Source organism: Suricata suricatta, chromosome 4 (assembly GCF_006229205.1).
Source record: "Suricata suricatta isolate VVHF042 chromosome 4, meerkat_22Aug2017_6uvM2_HiC, whole genome shotgun sequence".
Lineage (NCBI taxonomy): Eukaryota > Metazoa > Chordata > Mammalia > Carnivora > Herpestidae > Suricata > Suricata suricatta.
In genome coordinates this window covers 42,418,352-42,437,504 of record NC_043703.1, presented here as the reverse complement: position 1 = coordinate 42,437,504, position 19,153 = coordinate 42,418,352, and positions in this window count along the sequence as shown.

The following is a 19,153-nucleotide window of genomic DNA, read 5'->3' as shown; positions in this document are numbered from 1 at the left end:
TGACATCTAAATATTTGCTCTGGATTTTATAAAATATTTGATTAAGGCTTAGTGTGTACTTACTCATGATCCTGCATCCTTTAGTCAGTGTTCCCTAAATGCAAATTCTGCCTATGTGATATATGCTCACTGCTATTTCTAAACATACACACATACAAACCCTCACACTCTGCTAGCTTCGGAATTAAAAAGCTTGTAAAATATTTATTAAAAGGTTTATAAGCTACAATAAAATAGAATGCCATCAGAATCTGTAGAATTGTCTACAAATATTATAAATAAATAATCATGTTTCAGTAAGCTATGAAATTAGTTTAAAACACTGGATCTAATTGAAAGAGATGTACCTGAAGCAAATAAAATATGGGTGCCTGAAAAGTTGGGGGCACATTAAATTCAGTTTTAAATGCTATCCCTACCACCCCACAAACACATTCTAGAGTGGGTACCAATTCTCTAAACTTATTATTTTTTCAGTACTTCTTATATTAAATTTGCTTAAAATAAGGTTCACATACAAAAGTAATGAGATAAAGTTAAATCAATTCTTTGTAAATATTTCTGTTTGTTGACCTTGGGCAAGTGAAATAACCTCACTGAACCTTGATTTTTTTTTTACAGCTGGCAGAAAATATATTTGGATTTCGTATCAAGATAGCTTTTAACTAAAATAAATAAATAATTAAATACCGCTATTACTTTAATTATATGAAAATATTAACTCCAGGGGCACCTGGCTGGTGCAGTCCATAAATCTTGTGACTCTTACTCTGAGAGTTGTTAGTTTAAGCCCCACATTGGGTTTAGAGATTACTTAAAAAAATAAAAAAAGAAACTATTAACTCTAAATAATAAAATCCTTTATGGTATTTTTAATTAAAAATTTAATGTTTATTTATCTTTGAGAGAGATACAGAGAGAGAGCAGAGAGAGCATGAGCAGGAGAGAGGCAGAGAAAGAGGAAGACAGAGAATTCAAGCAGGCTGTATGCCATCAGCACAAAATCTGATGTGGGAATCAAACCCTCAAACCTGGTGATCATGACCTGAGCCAAAGTTTCACACTCAGCCAACTTAGCCGCCCAGGCAACCCCCTTTTATGTTGAAAGAGTAATAAAAAAAGATGGTACCATTCTTTCATCTCTAATATTAAAAAACAGATAATCTACTTGAGTCTCAGATTTTATCCTCATATTTAATTGCATAAATTCACTTAGAACTATAACATTTGTTTAAGAATGAAGGAATTCTGAATTAATATAAGAAGGCAAACTACAAGTATTATTTCAGAAGACATGTATTTGACTTTAGCACCAAATATTGTGATATTTTATGTCTCCAATACTAATTTCAATGATGTGTTGAGAAGTTAAATTAGCTGATAACAAGTTATATTCACATATATATACCCCTTACACATAGACACCATGAATGCAGTTACAAACACAAAATTAAAGTATATAAATCAATATCAAAATCTTCCCCAATTATTTATTTGCATTTTAAAGAAATAAGACAAATTTGAAAATTGAAGCATTAATTAGAACTCTATTAGATCTGTAACTTATGTCATTTGGAATACCTAAGCATTAAATCAGGTGTCCATGGAAACTACTATGCTTTATTACCGAAGATACTCTATTCATTTAATCTGCACGATCAGAATAATTTAATCATGCTGCTTGCTGCATATTGGTTTTCTCTGGAAACACTGCAAAACTGCATAATCATCTTCACATTGTGAGGCAAACTTTTAACTGTCCCTGTATCAAGGACTTCATGTTATCTAATTTTAAAATCCATTCCCCAAAACAAAGATCTTCACATTTTTATTTCTTTTCTTTTTCTGCTACCTAAGGCTTGCATTTAATATTGGATGTTTTTGAATGAATTAATTTATTACTTTCCTCTTCCTCTTGAAGTCTGTGCAAAAATATGTGGACTAACATTTTTTTCTGATTTATGAAAACACACTTGATATTCAGAATGTACACATTTATGATATACTGTAGCTCTAGTTGTGATTATTACCAGGTATAAAGGTTGATATTATTTTATTGTCTAAATAGTGCTTATTACTACCCTTCATTTAAAAGATAGATCAAATTGTGTAGAAAATTCCATCATTAAATATAATATCTCATTAAGAAGCACCAGTGCTGGGGCACCTGGGTGGCTCAGTCAGATGAGTGTCTGACTCTTGATTTAGGCTCAGGTCATGATTCCAAGATTGTGGGATTGAGGCCTGCATTGGGCTCTGCACTGAGCATGGTGCCTGCTTAGGATTTTATCTCTCTCCCTCTGCCCATTCCCTCACTCACACATGCTCGCTCGCTGTCTCTTTCAAATTAAAAAAATAGCAATAACAACAAATGACAAAGCAGCGTACTTTCATTATATATAACATATTATACTATATTATTATATATAAAACTTTAACCTAAATCAATTTCTCTTATCCTAATATGTATCTAGCATACCTAAGTTATAAAGTTTTGAGGAAAAAAATTTTCAATCTATGAACCTACAGCAATAAAAAGAAAAATCTAACTGATAAAGGATCTATTGGGGCGCCTGGGTGGCTCGTCGGCCAAGCCTCCGACTTTGGCTCAGGTCAGATCTCACATTTGTGGGTTCGAGCCCCGCGTCAGGCTCTGTGCTGACCGCTAGCTCAGAGCCTGGAGCCTGCTTCCGGTTCTGTGTCTCCTTCTCTCTCTGTCCCTCCCTCTCTCATACTCTGTCTCTCTCTGTATCAAAAATAAATAAAAACATTTAAAAAAAAAAAGGATCTATTTATTACATTCAGGTAAGATGGTGTTATCAAACCAAATAGAAGCAAGAGGATAAATGCTAACTTTATTAAATACAAAGAGCAGAATACAATAAAGGTTTCCTGGACATGACATATTATTATATATTCGATGTGTTCATATACCTACTTAAAATTTTACTCCAAAGGTATAGTTATATTTTATCATGGAAGGAATAGCTATCAAGTTACATAATATAAATATAAAGGAAAAACAGAATCTCCGAATGGTTAGGTGAAATAAACATATGACTTTCAGGGCATCTCTATGGCTCAGTTGGTTAAATGTCTGACTCTTGATTTCGGCTCAGATCATGATCTCACAATATGTAAGATCAAGCCCTATGTTGGGCTCTGCCCTGATAGGGTGGAGCCTGCTTAGAATTCTCCCTCTCCCTCTCTCTCCTTCTTCTACTCTCACTCTCTCTCAAAAAGTAAATAAATAAATAAATAAATAACCTTCACATTATTGGAAACTGAAAAAAAAAAGCCATCATGGTGAAGGATTCTCAAGATTTCTCTTAATTTTCTAACAGATGAAATCCATAAATGTTAAAAAAAAGTACTTTCCATTGACTTCATGTTGAAATTACACTTATAATGTAAGTTTTACTTATATGAAGTAGATGTATTTCATATTTTATTTTTAGGAGTGCACAATACATACTCAGAAGCCAATTATTTGTAAGTACTGATCATTGTTAGGAATAGCACCACTATAAAATTGTATAATAGTACATGTATTTTGGTAATTGAGGTTATTTTCCCATTTTAAAATAAATAAAATATGAGATTCAAGTTTCTAAATATTCATATCATGTCAAAAGTTACAAACAACTATGTCTTTTAAAATTTTATTGAAAATGTGTTAGTAATATTCTCAAATACCACATAAGGATAGTGGTTTTTTTTTTTTTATGGAAAACAGTGAATTCTCATAAGCCTAACATAAGTCAGTCAACAGTTATCTGAAAATGCTGACTCAGAAGTGGAAGTTCTCATTCTAATCATACTCTATCAATTTCAGATCTTCTGCAACATTTTTTATAATGTCGCTGAAGGGCATATGGCCTTCTAGTTCTTTCAACATAATTCTTTAGGGAAATATTTCAGCCAGGAACCTTAAAAGTGTGTTGGAAGCAAAGTCTAAGTAAGTAGTCAAAAAATTAAAAATACTCTGGTCTAGTAATCCCACTCTTGTGAATATGGTTCATAAATATAAAAGTACAGGTAAGTATGGATGTATAGCAGTGACTTTCTATTGATGCCATAACAGTACAGATTTTATCACCTTACAATTCTGGGGAACAGAAATCTGAAAGAGAGATCACTGGATTAAAATCAAGATATTTTGGCAGGACTGCATTATCTTTTGGAGGCACGATGGAAGAATTATTTTCTCTACTCATCCAGCTGCTACTAGCCTCTCACAGTCCTGAGCTCCTAGACCCCTACCTACAACTTCAAAGACAGCAGCAGTGTTGCCTCTATGTTCTTTTCTTCCATAGCCACATCTCCCTCTCTCACTTCTACTTTTCCTACTTTGAGGACCCTTGTGATTACAATGGACCCAGGGAAAGGATAAGACAAGCAGGGCCTCAGGGCACCTGGGTGGCTCAGTCCATTAAGCAACCAACTCTTGATCTTGGCTCAGGTCATGATCTCATGGTTCATGGGTTCCAGCTCTGCCTCAGGCTCCTCATTGAGAGTGCCGAGGCTGCTTAGGATTCTGTCTCTCTCTCTGCCCCTCCCCTACTCATTCTCTCTCTCCCTCTCAAAATAAATAAATAAACTTTAAAAAAAAAGAAAATAAAGAAAGAAAAACAAAACTTCTTCCAAATATATATATATACACACACACACATATACAGTATATATATATAATTCTCTCCAATCCAGCCTGAGAAATATTATTTCTGATGGGAAATATTTCCTAGATGTGTAGAATACTGAGAAGAACAGTGGACCTGAAGTAAAACAACTTTGGCTTAAATCTTTGTTTTTCTTTGTTCTGTACTTACTTAATAACTGTGTGTGACAGGAGACAAGCTCTATCCGCTTGTGTCAGAAAAAATGGCAGAACCTTCTTTAACACTCATCAAAGGCATGAAATCTGTTTTCCCTTCCCTGGAATCTGGGCTGGCCAATGACTGACTAATAAAGTGACACTGTATTCATTCTAAGCATTGCCTGCAACAGTTGTGGAATTTCTGCCTGAATTTGCTCCGGAAAGCAGCTAACAGTTAACATATGGCACCCGCCCCCCACCAGACTACCATGTAGTGAGAAGCCCAGAACACCTGAAATCTTTATAATAAAACTGTTAGGATAAAGGTATTTGGCAAAGTTACAAGACACAAAAATCAACGTGCAAAAAGGAATTGTGTTTTTATGTATTGACAATAAGGTATCTGGAAAGGAAATTAACAAAGCAATAGTAATAAAAATGCAATAACAATAAAAATGAATACCATGGTACCAATTATAAAATGCTTACAAATAAACTTAACCACAAAGGTGAAAGATTTGTACATTGAAAATCATAAAACACTTATACAAGAAATTAAAGCAGACACAAATAAATGGAAAGACACCATGTTAATAGATTGGAGGAATTAATATTGTTAAAATGTGCACACTACTGAAAGTGATCTACAGATTCAATGCAACGCTTGTCAAAATCTCAATGGCACTTATTATAGAAATAAAATAAATAGTTCTAAAATCATGGGAAACCACAAAATACCCCAGATATCAAATGTAATATTGAGAAAGAGGGGCAAAACTGGAGGCATCACACTTCCTGGATTCAAAACATATTACAAAGCTACAGTACTCAAAACTGTATGATACCAGCATGAAAATAGACAAATAGACCAATGGAAAAGAATAGAGATCCCAGAAAGAAACCCACACATATATGATCAGTTATCCTTCTAATAAATGGTCTGAGTCTTTCCAATAAATAGAATATCGATGTGAAAAAAAAATCTTTTAAAAAAATCTTTAACATTTATTCATTTTTGAGAGACAGAACACAAGCAGGGGAGGAGCAGAGAGAGAGGGAGACACAGAATCTGAAGCAGGCTCCAGGCTCTGAGCTGTCAGCGCAGAGCCTGACCTGGGGCTCAGGCCCACGGACTGTGAGATCATGACCTGAGCTGAAGTCAGACACTTAACCAACTGAGCCACCCAGGTGCCCCCAAAACATGAACTCTTAATTTATATCTTGGATCCTTATATCATTATTCTCTTTAGTCAATATCTCCTTTTTAGTGAAATCCCTAGAGTCTTTCCAGAAATATTAAATATTTTTTAAGTTGTACTTACCTTGAAGAAAAAGAAGAAATAAGAGGGCAGTTTTTATCCATAAAGTTCACTGCAGTTACTACTCAGTTTTTCTGCAAACTTTCACAACGTACTGCTTAAAATTCACTGAAACTTCTCTTTCCACAAACACTCCTCAAGTCATCTATGATTTCCCATCCTAGACTTACAAACCACTCCTTTTTCCATGATCAACAATGCCTGTTTCTTCATCTCATGCTATGATTTATTTTTCATCTCACTAAAACTCTCAGCAGTATGATACAATGTTGATCTCCTGCTTCCTTCGGAAACATGCTTTTTCTTTGATTTCTAGGACTCCACTGTGTCCCAGATTTTCTCCAGAGGTTTGGTAAATCTGTTATATCTCATCATTTATTCTGTCATTAATTAAATATTGGGAGTCTGTCACCAGCAAGTCCAGGTTCTCATATCTCCTTATACCATCTCCCTGATCTGCTTCCTCATTTATATACATAGTCCTGAGTGCTACACATATGTCGATGACTTCAGATCCCTAGTTCCAACTTTCGACTCTGTCTGACATTCTGAACAGTATGCCCGTATCTCACAACTTGAAATTGTTATCTAGACATTCCTTATTCAAGAGAAAATCAGATTCATCCCAAATTAACTCATAATCTTTCTCTCTTGATAGAATCTCTCCTATGTTATCTGTCCCATCAATTGGGACAGACTCATATATCTGGCTATTTTACAAAGAAATCAGAAATTAGCACGAAGGATTTCTTAAGCTTCCACCTTCAACCTGTCAAAAGCCATGTCTGTTTTACTGGCAAATACCTCTGACTCTCAATTTTCTATTTTCACCATCATTACTTCAGTCCAATTGAACATCATCTCTTGCCTGGAATGGGTCAATTCCTTCTTACCAGTCTGTCATTTCCCTTACCAGCTCCTTCCAGTATAGTTGCAGCTCACAAACCAACGCAGGTTTTTAATAATTCCAGGTTGATTTTGCCAAAAGTGATTCTGACCCGATGACTTTCATTTTGCTCAGGATAAATGCTGAAACGCTTAACAAAAGCTCTAGTGTCCTGTGATCAGGCTCCTGCTTCTTAATCTCAAGCCTTGTTCCCCGACATATATTCACCACGTCATTCAGCCCGTGGTTCTGCATTTCTTAAAGCAGCCGTGCGTTCTCCTGCCGCCAGCTCTGGCACAAGTTATCCCCTCGATCTAAAATCATGTCACCCTCTCTTCATCTACACATTTCGTTCTCATAGTTCCAATGTTAGCTTAATAGTTTATTTCTTGGGCTCCCTGAGTGGCTCAGTCGGTTAAGAGTCTGACTCTTGATCTTAGGTCAGGCCTCAACCTCAGTGTTGTGAGTTTGAGCCCCACGTGGGTCTCCGTGCTAGATGTGAAGCCTACTTAAAAAAAAAAGTCTATTTCTTCACAGAAGCTTTTTTTCTGAAACCCTAAACCAGAAACAGTTTAATATTATGTACTGCATCCACATTGATTACATGTTCTTGATTGGGGTTTTTATAAATTATATATTTATAATAAATTTATTAAATAACAACTCAGGGACCTGTTTTTTGTGCTCAGTATTTTAAACACAGTACCCACTATAGTGCTTCACAGGTTCTATTTAGAAAATACATGATTTTGAATCATTGGTCTTGGTAGTAAATTATGTATATCCAACTTTCTGATTTATAGGGCTAAAGTCATAATAGATAAGGTCAATGGATTAGCATGCTTTAAATATTCCAATAGTATGCAACAGAAAATGGATGATTGAGAATGACTTCCATTACATATAGAACATTCCAGCTCAGCATAATTGGAATCTATTATTTCACTTCTAAAAAATAATATAAAAGTTTTCCAAATACTAATCAGAAGAGTGGAGAACAATGGGTACAAAATTACAGTGAACTAATGGAAGACCTGCAAAATTTAAAAATAATCCTTTTATGCCTTGTTATCCACTGTGTCCCAGGGATACAATTAAATATTTTGTCAGGTTTTTCTTTCTGCATAACAGGTTAAAAATGGCACTCATTGTTAATCTTACAGTTTCATAGGTCTGAAGTCCAGGTGGACCTGACTGGTTTCTTCTCGTAGGGTCTCACAGGGCTGTCAGCAAGGCGAGGCTCACATCTTTTGGAGAAGAATCCATCTCCAAGAATTCACTTTATTCAGGTTTTTCACTTCCTGGCAGTCGTGGGACTACTGATTTCATTTCTTTGCTGGCTTTCTCTAGGGGTAGTTCTTCGTACTTAGAGGCCACAGTTCTGCTCTTGCATGCAACCTCTCCTATCCTTTTAAAAAATTTTGGGGGAGTATCTGGGTGGCTCAGTTGGTTAAGCATCCAACTTCAGCTCAGGTCATGATCTCACAGCTTGTGAGTTCAAGCCCTGCATTGGGGTCTGTGCTGACAGCTCAGAGCCTGGAGTCTGCTTCAGATTCTGTAGCTCCCTCTCTCTCTCTGCCCCTCCCCACTCAACCCTGTCTTTCTCTCTCAATAATATATATAATTAATATATATAGTGGTTCACCAATTCTTTTTTTATTCTTTTTTAATGTTTATTTTTGAGAGAAAGAGAGAGAACAAGTAAGAGAGAGAGTAAGCTAGAGGGTGAGAGGGAGACACAGAATCTGAAGCAAATCCAGGCTCAAAGCTGTCAACAGAGCCCAATGCAGGGCTCGATCCCAGGAACTGTTAGATCACGACCTGAGCTGAAGTCGACGCTTAGGACTGAGCCACCAGGCGCCCCCTGATTCACCAACGCTATACATTACTTAGTGCCCATCGCAGTAAGTGTCCTCTTAGTCACCTTCACCTATGTCATCCATCCCTTCATTCACCCCCCATTGGCAGCCACCAGATTGTCCTACGTGTTTAAGTGTCTGATTTTTTTGATTGTTTGTTTGTTTGTTTGTTTGTTTCTTTCTTTCTTTCTCCAGCCCTTGCAACTTCAAAACCAGCAAGAGCATATGGAATCCCTCCCTTGTTTGAGTTCCTCTGACTTATGTTGCTGCAACTTGGAGAAAACTCAGCTTGTAGTAGCCCGTGTGATTTTATTAGGCCCATACAGATAATCTCTCAAACAAATACCTAATTAGTAAACTTAAGTATATTGGCAAAACTTCTTCACCATAGTGTCTGCATTAGTGTTTGAATAACCAGGGCCAGGATTCATAAATGACTATTTTATACTTCTGACTACCACAGGTATATATTCTTCCAGTTATAGATTTATTTTAAACCCAGTGGTTATACTTGAACAGAGAGAAGTGGCTTTAGTGGTTTTGAATTGGTTGGAACATGAAGGCAGATGTAAGGCTTCCATAAATATGTAAACCTAAAGCAGTTTTGCTGACATTCTTTGTTGAATTCTCAGTGGAATTAGTAGTCAGGATGACATAATTACTCATACTTTTGAAGTATTTAAAATACATTAATGTTGTTAAATGCTATGAATCTCAGAAAATAAACTGATTATTCATTCATAAGCAAGGATATCCAAAGCTGTATACATAGTAAAGGTTAAAGGATGAAACTTTTTCTTTCACATAGCCCCTAAAAGTTATAACCTGGAGGAAAAGGGGATTATCTGTCTGATAAATAATAATTTGGGCAAAATTTAAGTACTTCTGATTTAGTACTGGAAAATATTTTTTCTTTCTTTATTGAAGAATAATTGACATAAAATATTCTTCTAGTTTCAGTCACACATTATAGTGATTTAATATTTCTATACATTACAAAATGACCCCCATATCTAGTTACCCTTTGTCACCATACAAATTATTCCAGCATTATTCACTGTATTTCTTATGCTGTACATCCTATCCCCATAACTTAATTATTTTACAACTGAAAGTTTGTACTTTTTAATTACCTTCATCTATTTGGCCCACTTCCAAACCCCTCCCACTCTGATAACCGACAGTTTGTTTCCTGTATTTAGGAGTCTGCTTCTATTTTATTCATTCATTTTGGTTTTTAGATTCCACATTAAGTGAATTCATACAGTATTTGTCTTTCTTTGACTTATTTCACTTAGTGTCTAATACTCTCCATGTTGTCTCACATGACAAGATTTTATTCTTTTTTATAGCTGAATAATATTCCATTGTTTATATATACCACATCTTCTTTATGCATTCACCTTCTGATGGACAGTTTGGCTGCGTCCATATCTCAGCCATTGTAAATAATGGTGTAGTGAACTCAGGAGTGCATATCTCTTTGACTACTGACAAATTTAACACATCTTAGTTGTTAACTCATGGTATATTTTAATACAACTTGTAAACTTTGTGTTTCTCTAAGAGGTTACAGAAGAATTCATATAAATTATATCACATATAAATTCATATGGAAATTATTTCTCATATGTTATGTTTTTCAAAGCTGATGAAAATATCTAAGTTTTGGAAATGGCTTGTTTGACCATGTTTTGTATATGGAATTTAACAAAAGAATGGAATCACTATAATTTTAAGAAAGCTACTCAACATGGCCTTTCAAGAAAGGAGATACATCTACCCAGAGTGACAGATCTAAAATGACCTTTAAAAATGACTTTTTTCAAACTAGAATTTATAGGGATTATAATGGCATGACATTTTATTGGCAACTCAGTGTTGGAGGGAAAAATGTAAGTACAAACTACAATGCACAAGTAATTAGTAATGGAGGTGAGGTAAAAATAATGAATGCAGGCACACACAAATGCTTGACAGCATTTCTGTTGACTGTTAAATATTTGGACTTAGTAATGTTGTTAGAGGAACAGAATCATAAGATGATAATGTATTTATCTGAGTTTGTCCTTATACATTTTCTTATAAGCACTTAATGATATATTACTTCCATAAATAAAAACAACAGAAAAGAAGAAAACATGGTTCAGTGTTATAGAACCGACTGTGAAATGGACTTACAATTTTAATTCCAGATTTTGATCAATCAAGAACTTGGCAGAGAAACTGCTCTCAGGAATTACACCACATATATTCAACTATGGATTCTGCTACTTACAAACCATTTAACACTGAGAAAACTCTGTGAAACGTTTTTCTTCATTTGACAGTGTAAGGGTTTTTGTAGGAGTTAATAAAATATTTTTAATAGTGCCTTATAGTGCCTAATAGGCACTCAGTAAATGTGAAGAATATTATTACTAACAATTCCAATATTTGGGGACAATAGAAAACTGAGTATAGTCTTTCAGAGAAACATTTTAATTTTTTTATTTAAAATACGGCCTAATAGTGGGTTGTATATGTCTGGTTAGAATATATAAATTTATGGAAAAAATTAAGAAAAAGCAAAATGAAAAACTCTCTCTGCAAGAAGAAGTAAAAACTAAATAAACAAAAAAAATCAAATCTTTGAAACTCAAGAAAGAACATACATTTCAAAGTATCCCAAAAAGAACTCAAGACATAAGAGATTTCCAGCTATTATTTTACTGGCAATGCAGGAAAAAGAGGAATCTGCTATAGATGGGAAAAAGGAAAATAAAACAGTAATTTAGCATTCCACAAACATTTAGTAGTTTCATATAGGTTGTCATGATGGATTAGAATCCAGAAAGCCCAGTCACAGAAAGAGTACACAACTAATTGCCACATTTTTTAAGGGATATTTTCCAAGTACATGGGAGTAGTATGCAGAAAACAAGAGGAGGAGGAGGGTGCCTGAGAAAGAAACAAAAGTTAGGAGCAGAATTGAAGAGGAAACATGACTCCCCAGTGAACCTTCCATTCACCCCTTCCCCAAACACGACTTGGGATATAAAACAGAAAGATTGTTCAGTGTTTGGAAAACTGGGGTATAAAGCACCAAGAGCTCTCACCGCTGCATAAATCTCAAGGATTGCAAAAGAGAAAGACTGAAGCTACTCTAAAAGATTTATACCAAGCGGAGGCATCCATGTGGGTACACAAGAAGGAAAGAAGGTAAGTAGAGGTAATTCTTCATTCTCAGATGCCACTATCATTTCTTGGTTAGTGGCCCCCTCCACCTTCAAGTCAGCGACTGAAGATAGAATCCTTCTCATACTGTAAATCTTTAACTTCCTGTTCTGCTATTTGCCAGAAAGGTCACTACATTTTTGAAAGGGCTCACCTTATGAGGTTAATTAGCACATGGGAGATGATCTTTCCATTTTAGAGTCAAAAGGTTAGGAACGTTAATTATATCTGCAATATTTCTTTTGCAAAAGAAACAATCCCAGGTGTAAAGTGTGTGGAGATGATGGAGCCATCTGAGAATTCTACCTTCCACAGCTGGGTACTTACTTCAGATATATGCTTTCACTAATCTTAAAAGTATTTTTAGTACAACTGATAAAACTATGGTGTTAAAACTTCAAGGACATGGATTCTAGAAATGAAAAGGATGATCTTGGCAATGGATTGTTTCCTCTACCCATGCCCCTAGCCCCAGATCATCTAGAACAGACTCAACCTCACGCATATCTTCATTTTAGCAGAGACTCCACTTGAGGTACATTCAACTTCTTATTTGTGGGATTGTGAGCTAATCAATGGAGGTGTTTTAAAACACTATCTTTGTGTTAATTAGTTACATACAGAGCAATAGAAAGATAAAAAAGTGCCCTGTTAACTAAAAAGTGTTACACAAGTTGAGTATTGTAGTTTTTAAACTTTTAGTGGAGGAAGACAAGCAGAGTAAAACCTCGTGAGCATAATTCGTTCTGGAAACATGCATGTAATCCAAAGCACTTGTATAATCAAAGTGAATTTTCCCATAAGAAACAATGGAAACTCAGATGATTTGTCCCACAGTCCCAAAATAATCATATAAAAATGATTACAGTACTGTCATATAATACATACAAAATATAAAGAAAAATACACCAATTAATTTGCACTTACCTTTGAAAACCTTCATGGCTGGTGTGACAGACAAGAGAGAGGAGGATTATAGTGTAGGACAACTTTCACTATCACTAATCGAATCACTGCTATCTATTGGCTCAATGGAATCCTTTCCTTTTCCTGCTCCTTGAACAAGGAACTTATCCAATGATGCTTTACCGCCTTTTGAGGATTTTGGGGAAAGGTGGCACTGCATTGTGGTTAAGCAAATTCATTGCTTGCACTGTTACAGCCTTATTTGGGTCGTGCTTTTCTACAAAATTTTGCAGTTTACCACATTTTACACATCTCCGTAATCTCATTTGAAGTGAAGAATTTCTCTTTTACTCCACCTCCTCTACAGAGGAGATGCAGATGTAGACTTCTTATAAAATATTGCATTTATGGCTGCTCTCACACCTTGTCTATACATCTTGATGATTTCCTTCTTAAATTCCACAGTAACCATCTTTTTACTGCCTTTCTTTTCACCCTTTTTCTGCACGGTGGCCATTGTATACACTTGCATGGATGTTGACTACAATACAATTTTAATAAACTCTGTTATATACTGTATTTAATGTAACTGGCAATAAGACAGCAGAGGAAGGAGTCTATATCTGCAGGCAGCCTGACCTAGAATGAAGCAAAACATTCCTAAGTTTCCTCTTGTATGAAAAGCAAACGAAGGTCCATAGATCTTTAAAGTAACAAAAAAATACCCTAGTACAAGTTATGGGTACCTTCTAGCATTCTGAAAAATCACTGGTTTCTGCTAAACACTGCAGCCTGAGACTGAATATCCAATCATGAGAGATAATTTCCCACAATCCTGCAGAGAGGTAGAAAAAGAACGAGAAAAACCATAGGCTCAGTTGTGATCATGTGACATTTGGTGTGACATATTACTCGCATTGCAAGATATCGCTTGATTATCAAGCTAAAATTTATTGGATATATTTACTCTTCTTGTAGAAGACTCATAGAACAAATTACTCACAATCCAAGGTTTTACTGTATTTTCTTTATACACAATGGAATTTTAAAAATTAAATCATTTTAAATCATTTTAAAAATTAATCATACATGAGTAGCTTAGTCAAGGGTCCAACTCTTGATTTTGGCTCAGGTCACAATCTCAAAGTTCATAGGATCTAACCCCATGTTGGGTCTGTGCTGTCTGCACAGAATCTGTTTGGGATTCTCTCTCTCCTCTCTTTCTCTGTCCCTCCCTCTCTCATACTCTTTCTCTTCCTAAAAATAAATAAACTTTAAATAATCAAAAATTAAATCATTCATTTTTATATTATTTAAATTATATTACTTTGATACCATGTGGTGTGTGTGTGTGTGTGTGTGTGTGTGTGTGTGTGTGTGTGTGTGTTTGGTTGTTTTGTTTTGCTTTATTACTGTGCTATGGTTCATAGAGTAAAATAGTCCTTTATATGAAAAAGTCTTACAAGTTTTGACAAACACATACCCTCATCTCACCACCACCACCACAATGAAGAGCTAGAACAATGTCATTACCTCAAAAAGTTCTCTGGGGTTGTTTTTATTCACCATTTTCCCCTAGTTCCAGACTCTGGAAACTACTGATCTGTTCTCTATTGCACTAGTTTTACTCTCCAGAATGACAGATAAATGGAATCATGCATTATAAAGCTTATTAAGTCTAGTTTCTTTCAATTAGCAATATACATTTGAGATCCATCCATATTGTTCTGTGTATTATTGGTTCATTAGATTTATTGCTGAATAGTAGTCTATTGTCTAGATATACCAATTTGTTTATCCATTCATCAGCTGAAGGACATTTGGGTTATTTCTGTTTTCAGCGATCATGAATAAAGGTGCTATAAACTTTTTTCTATGGGTTTTGATGTGTAATTAAGTTTTCATTTCTCATGGCCAAATACATGCAAATGCAATGGCTGAAATTTATGGTAAGAGGATGTTTATGAGAAACTGGCACACTGGGCTACAAAATGGCTGTGTAATTGTTCAGTCTCAATAGGAATGTAGACATCTTGTTGTTGTGAATCTTGATCAGAACTTTGCCCATTCATTCAACACTTTTGCTTATTTTAAAACTGCTTTATTGCTGAGTATTGTGAGTCCGTGTTTATCGAAGGTCTAAGTCCATTGTAGAGATATTATTCTCAACTAGTCTGTGGCTTGTCTTTTCATTTTTTAACAGTGCATTTCATAGACCATAACTTTCAAATTTTTATGAAATCACTTATTTTTTTCTTTTATGGAAATGTCCTATAGTTGTACATAAGAAATCTTTGCTTAATCCAAAGTCTAAAATCTCTCTCCTCTATTTTCTCCCATCTGTTTTATAGCTTTAGAATTTAGATTTAGATCTATGATCCCATTTTAAGTTATTTCTTGTACATTATATGATATATGAGTCAAAGTTCAAATTTATATGCATGCATATAAATTGACCAAGCACTATTTGTTGAAGGGGCTGTGATTTCTCCATTGACTTGCCTTTGCATTTTTTGCAAATACCAGTTGATCATATGTATGCAGGTCAATTCTTGGAAACTCTAGTATTCCATTAGTCCCTGTGTCTGTCTCTTGTGAACACTTCCCTGTCAGAATTACTGTAACTTTATGTTAATTCTTGAAGACAGGTAGTGAGTGTTTTTTAACTTTATTCTTTTTCAAAACTGTTTTTAGCTACTTTATTTTACCTTCCTGTGGAAATCTTGGACTCCACTTATGACTATCTATAAAAAATGCTGCCAGATATGCTGATGGAATTTATTTAGGTATATTTTAATTTGATTCATCATGGCTTTGTAGTTTTCAGCATACATATTTTGCATTTATTACTAGATACATAACAATATATTTTGTTTTGATGCTATTGCAAGTGGCACTTTTTGTCTGTCACTTTCCAATCATTTATTTATGGTATATAGAAATAAAATTAATTTTTGTATATTGATCTTATATCTTTCAATTTTGTTAAATTCATTTATTAGTTCAGGAGGTTTATTTTATCTGTTTATTTTTTTAAATTTATTTATTTAGTTTGAGAGAGAGAGCAAGCACGTGCAGGGAAGGGGCAGAGAGAGAGAGAGAGAGAGAGAATCCCAAGCAGGTTCCGCGCTGTCAGCACAGAGATCAATGTGAGTCTTGAACTCGCAAATCATGAAATCATGACCTGAGCTGAAGTTGGACACCTAACCAAGCCACCCAGGTTCACCTAGTTCAGAAGTTTTCAAGCGTTCTTAAGATTCCTTTAGATTTTCTTCATAGATATTTATGTCATAGGAAGATAGAGACACTTTTTTTCCTCACTTTCAACTTCTATGCCTAATCTTTCTTCCCTCCCTCCTTTTCTTTCTTTCTTTCTTTCTTTCTTTCTTTCTTTCCTACTTCTCCCCCCTTTTCTTCTCCTTCCCCTCTTCCTCTCTTTATTTCTTTTTCTCTTCCTCCTTCTCTCTCTCTCTTTCTTTCTTTCCTTCCTTCTTTCTCCCCTCCCCTTCCCCTCTCCCTCTGTCTCTGGTCTCTTCTTCCCTTCCACCTTCTCTCTTCTTTTTCTTCCTCCCTTCCCTTCCCTTAATTATACCATTGGTAGACACCATTGTTTGTTTCTGATTCCATTTTTCCCTATTATGTATGATGTATGAGTAGGATTTTTTAGATGCTTTTTATAAGATTTTATATTTGTTGCTATTCCTAGTTTGCATTGCTGCTGAATTTTGTGAAATGCTTTTACTTAATTTATTGAAATGATCATTTGGTTTTATTTTGTAGCCTCTGACTATTATGATTTCTCAGATTGATTTTTTAAATGGGAAACCATGTGGCATTTCTGAGACACCTTACTTTGTAGTGATGCAAAACCTTATGCACTTTGCTGGATTTAATTTGGTAATGTTTTATGGAGAATGTGTGTCTGTTTATGAGACATTGATCTTTAGTTAATCACTCTTATAATGTCTTTTATATTTGTGTCAGGGTAATTCTGACTTCATAAAGTGAGTTTGGATATATTCTCCTTTATTTTGTTTCCTGGGAGCAATTTTGTGAATTTGATATTGTGTCTTTCTTAAATGTTATGGAAAATTCCTAGTGAAATTATTTGGGCCTTTAGTTTCCTTCTTTGGAAGGATTTAGCTGCAAGCTTTTATTAATTGATTTAGAGCTATTCAGTTTATCTTTTTTAAGTTAATTTTGGAAGTTTATTTTATAAAATTGGTCCATTTAATCTAAATTTTCAAAATTATGAGCTTAATTTGTTTAAAAATATTTTTTATTATTTTAATAACTGGTTTTCATTTCACCAATTTCTGGTCTGATCTTTATGCCCTTTTTTCTTCCAAATGCTTTTCTTAAAGCTTATTTATTTATTTTGAGAGACAGAGACAGAGAGAGACAGACCGTGAGCAAAGGAGGGGCAGAGAGAGAGGTAGAAAGAGAGAACCCCAAGCAGGCTCTTCACTGTCAGCATGGAGCCAGACACACAGCTTGATCCCAGGAAATGTAAGATCATGACCTGAAATTGAGTTGGTTACTTAACCAACTGAGCCACCCAGGCATACCTCCCCCTGAAATGTTTTTTGGTACTGTGATGTTAACATTCCTCCATCAAATGGTGGTATATACTTTTGAATCTTGGTGGACCTTTGCAACTAAAACCAATACAATGATGCTGCCTAATTTCAAAGATTAGATTATAAAAAGATACATAGCTTCCATAGCTTCCAAAGAACTCTGTTTTATCACAGGTAGCTTTCCCCTGGGACATAATCACCATGTTGGGAGAAAGATGTGGTTATACAGAGAGATCACATGTGGGTGTTCTGCCTGATGGTCTTAGCCAGGCTTCAGGTAACTCTCGACATCCTTTGATATGTGAATGAATAAGATTATTCCAGGTCCAGCCTCCAAGTAAAACACCTGAGCAGTTGACTTTCACCAGCAAATAGAAGCCATTTCCATATGACCTCTCTGAATGATGGCCTATGGAAATGGGAGACAATGGATGCTTATTTTTGTTTCATACCACTAACTTTGAGCTTATTTGTTTTGTAGAAATGAATACCTAATAAATATGGAGTGAATTGTTTATGAAGTATATTTTTCTTCTTTGTGTATACTTGATTAGATGTTTCTGGTGGATATATTTGGTGGTCAGACACATTTATAATTTTGAGATTAGAATTTTCTACAGCCTGAGCTCCAATCTTGTGTATTTGTTATGTGATAAAAAAATCCATGTTTACATTTCATAACTTAAAAAATAATAATTCTAAAATTAAATTCATTATATTTACCCCTGTGGCTGCCAATTTTTTTCAGTTCCAGAACTTCCCTAGTCATAATAGCCAATTAAATGTTTTCCGAAACTAAGTATGTATCAAGACTTTTCCTTCCTCTTTCATTACAGTGGCAATTTCATGGTGTCAGGCCTTCATTATCTCTTGCATAGATTTTATTGTTGTTCTGTCTTGACTCTCTGGCTTTGGTTTAGGTTTATCTTTCTCAATCCACTTTTTTCTCTGAAGTCAGAGGAGTCCTAAAGAACAAAGTGTCAGTATCTACAAAGAATATTTCAAAGACCTTTGCGTTAAAATAATTTTTTAGAGGATGTTTTTCCTCTGATATCAATATCTTCTTTCCACCTCCAAAGTCTGAGTCCTAGATTGGTGGAATCCAAATATAAACTAAGATCCTGATGGCAAACATTATTTATTTTCCCCAGACTTATACTAAAGCATTTTGGCAAGAGGATCATTAGTGGTTTCAGCATGCCAATTTTTTAAATTATATTTTTAAATGGCAAACTAAATAATATACAGTGCACTTGATAAATTTAACATGCAAAAAATTTTATAATAAAAAGTTACATTTTGAACTCATTTCCAAGTTGATTGGGAATATCTAATCAACTAAACATTCTCACAAAGCTGCAATGCACAATTAACAGACAGATTGTATTAGGTTTGGCTGCTATAACAAAATACATAGACTGCATGGCTTAAACAATGAAGTTTTAGTTTTTCACAATTCTAGAGGCTAAAAATACAAGATCAAGGTTCCAGTCAATTCGATTTGGGCGAGGGCTCTCTCTCTTCTTGGCTTGTAGATGGCCATATTTTTCCTATGTCCTCACATGATCTAT